Here is an 11474-nt window from a genome sequence, read left to right on the forward strand (position 1 = left end):
TGATGTAAGGGATGGAGATGATGAGAGGGATTGGTGAGGGATGGATATGATGAGAGGAATGGAGACGATATTGATAATGAAAGGGATGGAGACAATGTTGATGATGTAAGGGATGACGACGATATTGATGTCTCTCCCGTCTCCATCCCTTCCATCGTCTCCATCCCTCCCATCGTCTCCATCCCTCACACCGTCTCCATCCCTCTCATCATCTCCACCCCTTTAATCAACAGCGTCTTCATCCCTCTCATCATCTCCATACTTCACACCATCTCAATCCCTCCCATCATCTCCACCCCTCTCATCAACAGTGTCTTCATCCCTCTGATCATATCCATCCTTTACATCAACATCCCTCACTTATTCCTCTCATCATCTCCATCCCTCACTTATTCCTCTCATCTCCATCCCTCACATTGTCTCCATCCCTCTCATCATCTTTATTCCTCACCAATCCCTCTATCGTCTCCATCTCTCCCATCATCTCCACCCCTCACACCGTCTCCATCCCTATTCCTCTCATCGTCTCCATCCCTCACATTGTCTCCATCCCTCTCATCATCCCTCTCATTTCCATCCCTCTCATCATCTTCATTCCTCACCAATCCCTCCCATCGTCTCCATCTCTCCCATTGTCTCTATCCCGCTCATCATCTCCATCCCTCACCAATCCCTCTCATCATCTCCATCCCTCCCATTGTCTCCATCCCTCTCATCGTCTCCATCCCTCTCATCATCTCCATCCCTCACATTGTCTCCATCCCTCTCATCATCTCCATCCCTCCCATTGTCTCCATCCCTCTCATCGTCTCCATCCCTCTCATCATCTCCATCCCTCACATTGTCTCCATCCCTCTCATCATCTCTCCCATTGTCTCCATCCCTCTCATCATCTCCATCCCTCACCAATGTTTAATATCAAGTGAACAGCAATAGATGGCGCTATACTAGGCACATTGCTTAAGGAAGTGCTATTACAAATATATATGTATTCATGTCAGGCACCAAGACGACAGTACAAGAAACGAATGACTTGGGTGATAAAGTAATTCCAAGTGCATTGTCACAACAATCATCAATATTCACAATCCCCCCCCCCAAAAAAAAAAAAAAAAACGATCTACAAAATTTGCTGTTTTTCCTAATTTTTTTGTAGTGATACTTAGATCTATTTCTGTATTTTTTCAGAACAAAAATAAGGCATATAGGCCTACACCTTGACATTCATCATCAATATCAGTTATTCACACACCGCCCCTAAAGACAATCGTGTATTATGCCACGCAGTGGTTTAATGCAACTTTGTTTTTTTTATTTATTAATTATTTATACTGTACATATTTATACAGGTACACAAGATCAGATATTTAAACAAAAAATGTATATATATAAAAATTGATTTTGCTCATACATCTTTGCTTCTGTTGCTGATTACATACCCCAAGATGGAATGGGAGGAGCTGCATTATATATTTTTTTTTAAATCGAAACTTACATCACAATTATTTTTTTCAAAATATTCTTCATAGAAATTTGAGGAACGGATATTGACCAGTTGACCAAAGGTCCGGGAGACTGAAGGCTTGCGAGCCCGAAGATCCCCATGCCCGCCCATGCACCGGCACGTCATTGCAATATCTTGTCTTAATTGTTTTGCTTAATATATCTCTTTGATTCTTTGATTCCCAGAAAAAGGGGAACAAAAAGGAGAAAATTGGTTTTGCAGGCAATTCAGTCTCGTGGATCATGGATTTGACACCGTGGCCCGCACCCCCCCCCCACCCCCCCCCCCCCCACTCAGAGAACGGAAGGATACCGTGCATGTTACCAAAATGTCCAGTCAAGGGGTACTTTTCGTGTGAAAAAGTCCGGCCAGAAAATTGTAAAAAAGTATTTGACTTTTCACCCAGAGATTTCTTTAAAAAGGGGGCGTTTTTATTTGTTTTTCTCTTTGGATTCCTTATAAATTTAAAAAGGGAGTCATAAAATATCTTTCATATCATTGAGCAGTGTTCCAGATTAAAGGAGGTCTCCAAGGCAGGAAAAGGCAGGGGGTGCTTTAAAAAAGAAGGAACAAAATATCACTGAGTGGGGGGGGGGGGGGCACCAAGGTAACAAGCCTGCCCTCACCCAAATACAGCAGTCTAAGTACTATACATGTAACTTATATAAGAATATAAGTAAACCAAGTATTTGCAGATCCAGTGTTGAGTAATTGTCGTCAAGCCGAGGCAGTGAGGGGTATCGAGCCAATTTTTTTTTTTGGTGGAAGGGGGGGGGTGGGGGGCTGCATTATTTATAACAAAACTTGAAATCAACACCTTTTTTTGAGGCAGCATACGCATGCAGGAATTACCCGGATGCAGGCCCCCTCCAACAATAAAAAAAGGAAGGCGATTCTTCAGCTCACTTCTACAAGGCTAGGCCCTTACCTTAGATCTAGCTATTTATCAAGTCTTTAACTTTTAGAAGTAAAATATGATTATTTGATTATGATAAGTATAAGTAGGTCTAGATCTAGGCCTATATGATAATGATGTAGATCTAGCTACAGTAGATATAGATCTACATGTAGGTCTAGTTTACTCACTAAATCAAATTGGATATTCTACTCGGAATGAATAATGATAATACAGTAGATACAGATCTAGTTTGATTAGTAATACTCACATCACTCGATCAGATTGGGCAGTACAATCATGCAATGCAGTGCAGCGGCCCGGTACGGGCGCCGAGTCAGTGAATTCCCCCGCCGACCCGGCCGGCGGCGCTGTACGGCTAGCTGCACACTGAGCTGAGCTGCTGCGGTAGCACTAGGCAGTAGTCTGCTAATTTACGGCCAGGACGAAAGAATGTGAACAAACATCAACCATCTCGTCTATAATGGACTATATTCGACCTCTCAATAATGAAATTTGTGTCAGGAATAAAAAAATAGACCTTCATACGAGATAAAAATGATACTTTTGCAGTGATTTACTGACAAAAACACTGCTCGACTTTCGGTGGTCCGAGTAGATACAACGCACATTTAATGTACGTGCGGATTGCGAGATGTGAGTAAATTGTCCGAAATGTCATTTTTTTTTGTGTGGTCATTTTACCTAAAGATAAGTTATAGATTGTCTTCAATGGTATCATTTAACACAATTCCATTAAAGATTTTGGTTGGAAAGGGCATTATTAAGTCACAAAGAGCACAAACATATACACATTGGTATCTCTCGATCGATTAATACCCTGATAGCAGACTGACGTCTTAAAGACGTCATAAATTGGTCGTAAAGTGGTAAACACGTCGTACGTCGTATGGACGACGTAATTACGACGTCATTATGACGTCTTTATAAGACTATTTTTTCCAAGATAATTTTTGTCGTATTAACGACGTCATAAAGACGTCATTTTGACGTCTTTAAAAGACTATTTTTTCCAAGCTAATTTTTGTCATATTGACGACGTGATAATGACGTCATTATGACGTCTTTAAAAGACTATTTTTTCCAAGATAATTTTTGTCGTATTAACGATGTCATAAAGACGTCATTTTCTCATCTTTAAAAGACTTTTTTTCCCAAGCTTATTTTTGTCGTATTGACGACGTGATAACGACGTCATTATGACGTCTTTAAAAGACTATTTTTTTCAATGTAATGTTGTCGTATTGACGACGTGATATCGACGTCATTATGACGTCTTTAAAATACTATTTTTTCCAAGCTAATTTTTGTCGTATCGACGACGTCATTATGACGTCTTTAAAAGACTAATTTTTTCAATGTAATGTCGTCGTATTGACGACGTGATAACGACGTCATTATGACGTCTTTAAAAGACTATTTTTTCCAAGCTAATTTTTGTCGTATCGACGACGTCATTATGACGTCTTTAAAAGACTAATTTTTTCAATGTAATGTCGTCGTATTGACGACGTGATAACGACGTCATTATGACGTCTTTAAAAGACTATTTATTCCAAGATAATTGTTGTCGATCGTATCGACGACGTCATTACGACGTCTTTAAAAGACTAATTTTTTCAATGTAATGTCGTCGTATTGACGACGTCATTACGACGTCATTATGACTTCTTTTAAAGACTATTTATTCCAAGATAATTGTTGTCGTATCGACGACGTCATTACGACGTCTTTAAAAGACTATTTTTTCCAATATATTTTTTGTCGTATTGACAATGTCATTACGACGTCATTATGACCTCTTTTAAAGACTATTTTTCCAAGATATTTTATTGTCGTAAGGACGACGTTATAACGACGTCATTGTGACGTATCTAATAACTTTTTTTTTCAAGATAATAATTGGGTTAAGACTACAACATCTAATATGAGCATAAGTCAAAGTAAATAGGGCAATTATCAGAATTAAAAATAGGGAACAACCCCCCCCCCCCCCAGCGCCTCCCCCCCCCCCCCCCTCAAATGTCATTAGTCATTAATAGTGGACCAATTTCACACCAAGGTCTGCAATATCGATCAAGACTATACATGCTCGCATCTAGTTTGCTATTTCAAACGGGAATGTGTACGTACGTGTGTGTACAGGTACATTCAGCACTCAAGGCAATGCGTAGGACTACAATGCATTGCATTGCACTATACCATGTGTATGTAATGTATTTGAATTTAGAGTGAAAAAGCCGTTGCAAGAAGTATCATTCTCTTGAATACTCTCGTTTTCTCCTGCAAATTTACAGTATGGGTAAGTCCTAGAATTACCTAATTTATTTACGAAAAGTACATAAATCTATAGTTACTATTTTTTATTCTGAAAAGTTGATATGTAAGTTAGACTCTTTGTTACTGTAATGCATGATCTTATGTCAGTGATAGTGAGCTCGGACTTTGAACATTTGCTGACTAGATTCGAAATGTATGATCCCATATATGTATTTTTATGTAGGGTTTTGATTGACGGGATGCATGGCATGGGGCATCATTTAAAGCAAAAAAGTTTACTCATTTGCCTACACATGGGCTGCATGGCTTTAAAGGGAAATCTAACTCGAATATACAACTGCTCTAAAACTGAAAGAAAGCAGAAAAATAAGAGAAGCAAACAGATGAAAGTTTTGGCACTAGGTAGGTCTACTGCTAAGTCACACCTAAGATGGATAATACATGCAGTCACTCCTTTATTCCAAGCAATACGATCTACTACTAGTTCAGAATCATATCCAGACTTTTTGACCAGTGACCCATGGCGTGGCCGGTGAGAGTCCTAAAAATCTAAAACATAGGTCTAGATCGGCCTAGACTACCCCAAATCAAGCAAATATTCATGAAATGTTCAAATAATGCCAATCATGATTTAAAAGTCGTTATGTTTCTAACCTGTTTCTGGTCAATTTTTCTTATTTTGGGGGGAGTATTTTTCGGGAAAAACGTTGATTGTAGTATACACTTTCTGACAGGTTGCACGGCAAACCGCTGCACAATACAAGTGCATACAGATGGAGGGTTGCGGGGGCACGTAAGTCTGCGTGAAGTGATCTACCTCCTCATTGTACGGTAGATAACTTCACACAGGCGTGCACCCGCCCGCAACCACCATCGGTATGCACTTGTAATGTGCAGCGGTTTACAGTGAAACCTGTGAGAAAGTGTACTATAGTACCGGCCCAGGCCCAGATGTTTGAAAATTGAACATTGCGTGTCGATACGTAGAGGAATAAAGCAGTGACTTGTGTCACAAACATGTAACCTTAAACAATTTGTTTCTACAGTCTTTAGACAGCAAATTTAGCTTATAGGCTACCGTATACAGAAATCTTATCTGGAAATAATCGGTTAGACCTGTAAATGGTAAACAAAATTCTTTCCCCACAGGCTGTTCAAAGAAGCCTGTAGTATTTGTGTTGCACATGCATACATTATCAACCTTTCATTTTGTTTTAACTTTATTCATTTTCTCATTTATTTGTAGGCATCTTCTTTTAACATCTTTCGTCAAAGAAGTGGATTCAAAGCACATTGTGGCCTCAGTATATTGATGTGAAACCATGCAGAAAATGCTACTTTCTCTCAACCTTGTGGATGTTCCCTACTTCCTAAGGATCAGCAGCCTCTTGAAACAGGTGAAGCCATTATCGGTAAATGTGTACATGTACTTGTATTATTTCTGTACATTTATTTGTCATATTGTGCATGATCACTGAGACACTGACGAATTAGACACTACATAATGGTTCATTTCATTTGAAAGGCTTATTTCAGTTATTTGTCCTAAGTTTCAAATATATTTATAATTCAATTAATTTTAGATCACTAAAACCTGCAGGTATGTTGCAATAACCGACAATATTATGTGAGTTTCAAACAGTGTTTTTTTACCCTTCAGCATAGGTCAAGGAGCTTTCATTCTACCCTCATCAGCAAACTACAGGAATGCCAGTTTTCAGGCAATAGCCTGAATTCAGGCCCTGAGGAGTTATTTTCATACCATAGTTTAGGTTTTTTGTGTACAAGCTAGCTCATTCTAGGTGATTTTTCAGGTCCTCTGATCAATTCTAACTGGCATCCCTGAAACTAGAATTGTATTGATAATTAACCAAACAAAATCCTGAATCACGTTTTGCATTGCCCACAAATGTTTAAAACCCAAAGGTGTGTTGACTTTATGTTTGTGAGCAATAAGAAATTATTTCTGATAAATCTTACCAAGCAGTACTTTTCTGACAGAATTAATTATTTACGTTCCAGTTTTAAAATATATGAAAGTTTTTCTTAAATTGTATTCCTTTCTTTTTGCTTTATTCATGCATTAGAATTCCTTGCGTCTATGTTCCTTGGATCTGAAAACAGTGCATAATGCAGGAGATTCCACCCAAAAGCTAACCCACAAGTCCAAGCTGAAGTGGAATATTTTGCAAAACTTGATCTACCTTCACCCGATAGCTTTACTGCTAGAGAAAGGTTATTTTTTCACTTCATTATACTTTATAGAGAGAGATTGGGGGAGGGGGAGGGGGAGGGGTGAGGTGTAGCCACAAATCTGAATGGATAAGCTGTAGAACTGAAATTTCCAGTCATGTTACTTGCAATTGTAATGAATTAAAGGATTTACGAACTGACATAATAACGATTTGGGTAAAAGTCTAAAAGATTCCAGTATTTTGAGGATATTTGTAATTACTATTCATGAAGTTGACCTGTTTCATAATGTCTCATGCTCACCCCCCTCCCCCCCCCCCCCCCCCCCCCCCCCCCCCCCCCCCCCCACCCCATCCACTTCATATCAGTTCTTAAAACATGTTGCAAATTATATATACATTGTTGGTAATAGAGAAAAATTGAGTGAGGTAAATGCAATACAAATCGAATCCATTATTAAGCAATTAAGACTTGTTCAGGTACGGCACGTGAACCTCCAACAAATTTCAAAAATGATGCAGTTTGGTTTTATGTGTAAAGTGAATGGCAACAAAGGACCTACCGGTGCGTGTCTTTGTATGTTTTGGACTGCGCAAATTCAGTGAGCTCTTTTTAATAATATACACTATGTAAAGCGTATTGAACTCTATGTCAGCATTTAAAAAACTCTGCGATTTTGACTGTTTTGCAGCATCATATCTGAGCAAGCCTTAACGGGACGTGGTAAAATTGTTCAGATGAGAGACAATTGTGCTAAGGTATTGACTTCATGCTATATGTACACTTAAAGATAATCTGAAAGTTTGAGTGAAAAAAGACCATTATTGATGATAAAAACTTGGGAACAACTGATCTGATCGATTCCTTAATTCTTCCAACTATATTATTATAATTTAATTAAATTTTAGGTGAATGTAAATCATCACAAAGAAAAGAATTGGCTCTAATAATACCTTAGATTTTTAAAGCCTGTTTTATATCTTATTTTCATGGAAAAACGGTTGGGGGAAAATTCAAAAATTTATTGGGAGAATGAAGTGTTAAAGAGTGACACACAGTGGCACCTTCAAAGAAAACCATAAATATCTTTGTGGTTTGAGAATTTTTTGGTAGTTAAAAGTATAAAATTCTTGGATTGTATCTGTGATTTTGAGAGCACTATATGGCTTACCTTTATTGAATTCGCTGTTAAAATTTAAGTTAAATTAATATTTTGTGAAACTCCCCCCAGGAGTTTCAAACGTGCCAAATGAATGTTGTGACATTAGCAATAGAATGTATCTCTTTGTGCTAAACTTGTTCAGCATGTTTGCTATTTTATCTTAAACTTGGAAATATCTTCTGAATAATTATTGCACAGTCACCTTGGAATTGCCCAACAAAGCCACTCGTACTGGCGGGAATGTTATCTGATAGAAATTGTATTTTTATACTTGAACTTCAGCTTCTGTATTTACAACAATTTTTTTTTGGATGATATTTATAAAATATGAATGTTGCCACTAATGCCTTTTCTTGTATTTAAGTCATGTGCCAGTAAGAAGCAGGTTTCTAGCACAGAAAATAGGTACAGTTGAGCTGATATCTGCACAGTTTTCCAATATGCTGTATCGCCAAATGTGAACATCGTGGTTTCAACGGGCAAGCAACCATCATCAGAAAACTCTGCAGGTATCAGTGAAGCTGTCCCTGTTCCCCTTGCTGCCAACTTGTTTCTTTTGAGTGTAAGAAATAACTTAGCTAAGCCATGTGTTTATCATTTGTGCCATTTTTCTCTTGTGTGTGATTTAGATTGTATAGTTTTATACTTTATACTGAATTCTTGCCATAAACTTAGATATTCCCCTTGTATGTAACAAGTATTGATCTTTCATGCTCAGGAATTGTTTCCAACAACCTTTTGTTTTATGTTATAGTCTTTATCTGCATTAAAGTATTGGGGTTGTGAGGAGCAGTGTTGCAGCATGGAGACGAAATAGAGCTGCACTGATGAATGCCCAGCTTTCCACTATGCTGTTTTGCTGAATATGAGGAACTTCCCCAGTCTGATGTTTTCTTGTCTACTAAACAACTGCGGGTATCAGTGTAGCTTTACCTAGTCTCTATGCTGCTAACCTGCTTCTCACAACCGCAAGACTTATAAGTTAAGCCAATATATATCATAGTTTCTTGTAACTGAATTAAATTTGAAATGAAATAGCACAATTTATAACGAAACAAATATCTTTGTGATGGCCTGTTAACTTTCTTAAAATCAATTATGAGACTGACAGAAATACACTAGGTATTTATACAGCATGTTTTGGAAGAAGTTTCAGGATGGTGATGGAAAGATTTTGTATTTATAGAAGACAAGTTAGATAGAAGAAGGTATAAACATAAGTATTCTATATTTTTATTATCCATTTTCATACCATATAAATGAACATTAAAAATATGAAAATTACTTTCTGTCTGGCATGTGTATATATTATGTGATGCAATATCTGTTGCTCTATTTTTACTGTGTGAATGTTCAGAATGTATTCATGAAGTGACTTTTACACTTTCTTCCTTCATCAGGTGGTCATATAGATGTCATTTAGAGGACACAAAAGACGTAAAGATCATGTAAGGATAAAAGGTACATCGAAATGACCAGTAAGATGTAAATATCACGTCAAAATTTGATGTCCATACAACGTATACATCTTTCTTGGGTAAAAGTTGACGTCTTAAAGACGTCTTTCTTGGACCAATAAGACCAGAAAAAAATATGACGTCCATACGACGTCTTCCATGGTACAAGTTGACGTCTTAAAGATGTCTTTCTTTGACTAATAAGACGTTAAAATCACGACAAAATATGACGTCCATACGATGTCTTTCTGTAGTACAAGGTGACGTCTTAAAGACGTCTTTCTTTGACCAAAAGATGTAAATATGACGTCCATACGACGTCTTTCTATGGCACAAGTTGACGTCTTAAAGACGTCTTTCTTTAACTTATAAGACGTAAAAATCACGTCAAAATATGACGTCCTCATGACGACGTGCGCGGGTGCAAAATCATGTCTTTTTGACGTCGTGTTATGTCGTCTTAAGGACGTCTTTCTTTAACTAAAAGACGTAAATATGACGTTCATATGACGTCTTCCTATGGTACAAGTTGACGTCTTAAAGACGTCTTTCTTTGACTAATAAGACGTAAAAATCACGTCAAAATATGACGTCCTCATGACGACGTGCGCGGGTGCAAAATCATGTCTATTTGACGTCGTGTTATGTCGTCTTAAAGACGTCTTTCTTTAACTAAAAGACGTAAATATGACGTTCATATGACGTCTTCCTATGGTACAAGTTGACGTCTTAAAGACGTCTTTCTTTGACTAGTAAGACGTAAATATGACGTCCATACGACGTCTTCCTAAGGTACAAGTTGACGTCTTAAAGACGTCTTTCTTTGACTAATAAGACGTAAAAATCACGTCAAAATATGACGTCCTCATGACGACGTGCGCGGGTGCAAAATCATGTCTTTTTGACGTCGTGTTATGTCGTCTTAAAGACGTAGTACAAGACGTAAATATGACGTGATATTTACCAGTCTCTGCTATCAGGGTAAGGTCGGGACATCTCGGCCCAGTTTTTCCAGCTGGGCCGAGTAGTCCCGTGGGCCGAGTTAGCCCGGATTCGGATGTATCGAGGCGGAGAATTTCAAAGCTGTAGCTACGAGGAAAAACCAGACTTTCCATGGGAATCCTATACGGTGCGATGGAGCAACGAGGGAACTCATCAATGATGTTATGAATTACACCAAGAAGCCTACCTCGTCCCGTAATGATGCGGCAGACTATGAGATGATACACATAGCAAAGCAATTGTACATCAAAGATCACGAACGCCGATGCCACAGTCCTCTGGACGTCAGTGAATGTGGTTTATACATTCATCCAGAAATGATTTTCATCGGGGCTTCGCCAAGTGCGCAGGTGAGCTGCAAGGAGTGTGGCGATGGTCTTCTTCAAATCAATTGTTCTAAAGTTTGGAAGAAACCAACGCATCAGAACACTGAATACCTTATTAAAGCAAGACGTGGTAAGGACGAGCTCAAGATGACCCATGCTGTCTACACTCAAATCCAGACACAACTGGTTGTGACGGGACGACCTTGGTGTGATTTCTTCAGCTGTACTAAAGCTGGTCATTTCCGACAGAGAGTAATATTGAGGGATTTGCAGCAAATGTCAAGGATTTTTTCCTCACACATGTAGTCCCAGAACTAGTAACAGGAGGTATTGCCCAAAGCATTCTTAATAGCAATCCGACGTCTTCAACAAGTTACCCGCTACCTGTTTCTTCAGCTGCGACGTGTTCAACGTTTGAGTGTGTGCCAAACAATTATAGTTCGGGCACAGACAGTTCAGTACAGCCATCAGCTTGTTTCACAAGCACAAGTACAGCAGAGCCACATGTAGCCTTTGAGGATAAGTCGAATGGTGAGGTACTACCTGACAGTCTGAGTGAGAGAGCGAGACGATGCAAATCTACTGATGAGGCTTTTTCGTTACCAAGGTATGATCAAGAAGATATCGACACAAT

At 38.6% G+C, this 11474-nt stretch overlaps 1 long non-coding RNA gene across 2 annotated transcripts; it reads left to right on the forward strand.

Moving 5' to 3' along the window:
• The first annotated feature begins 4435 nt into the window (after positions 1-4435).
• LOC115925147 lies at positions 4436-9576 on the forward strand. 2 transcript variants are annotated; one of them, XR_004064564.1, is made up of 4 exons: positions 4436-4722; positions 5947-6112; positions 6788-6935; positions 9456-9576. It is a non-coding gene; the product is annotated as an uncharacterized LOC115925147 (long non-coding RNA). The 2 variants fall into 2 exon arrangements; XR_004064563.1 differs by lacking the exon at positions 9456-9576 and having other exon boundaries at positions 6788-9339.
• Positions 9577-11474: the final 1898 nt, after the last annotated feature.

Source organism: Strongylocentrotus purpuratus, unplaced genomic scaffold (genome assembly GCF_000002235.5).
Source record: "Strongylocentrotus purpuratus isolate Spur 01 unplaced genomic scaffold, Spur_5.0 spur5_scaffold_17, whole genome shotgun sequence".
Classification (NCBI taxonomy): Eukaryota; Metazoa; Echinodermata; class Echinoidea; order Camarodonta; family Strongylocentrotidae; genus Strongylocentrotus; species Strongylocentrotus purpuratus.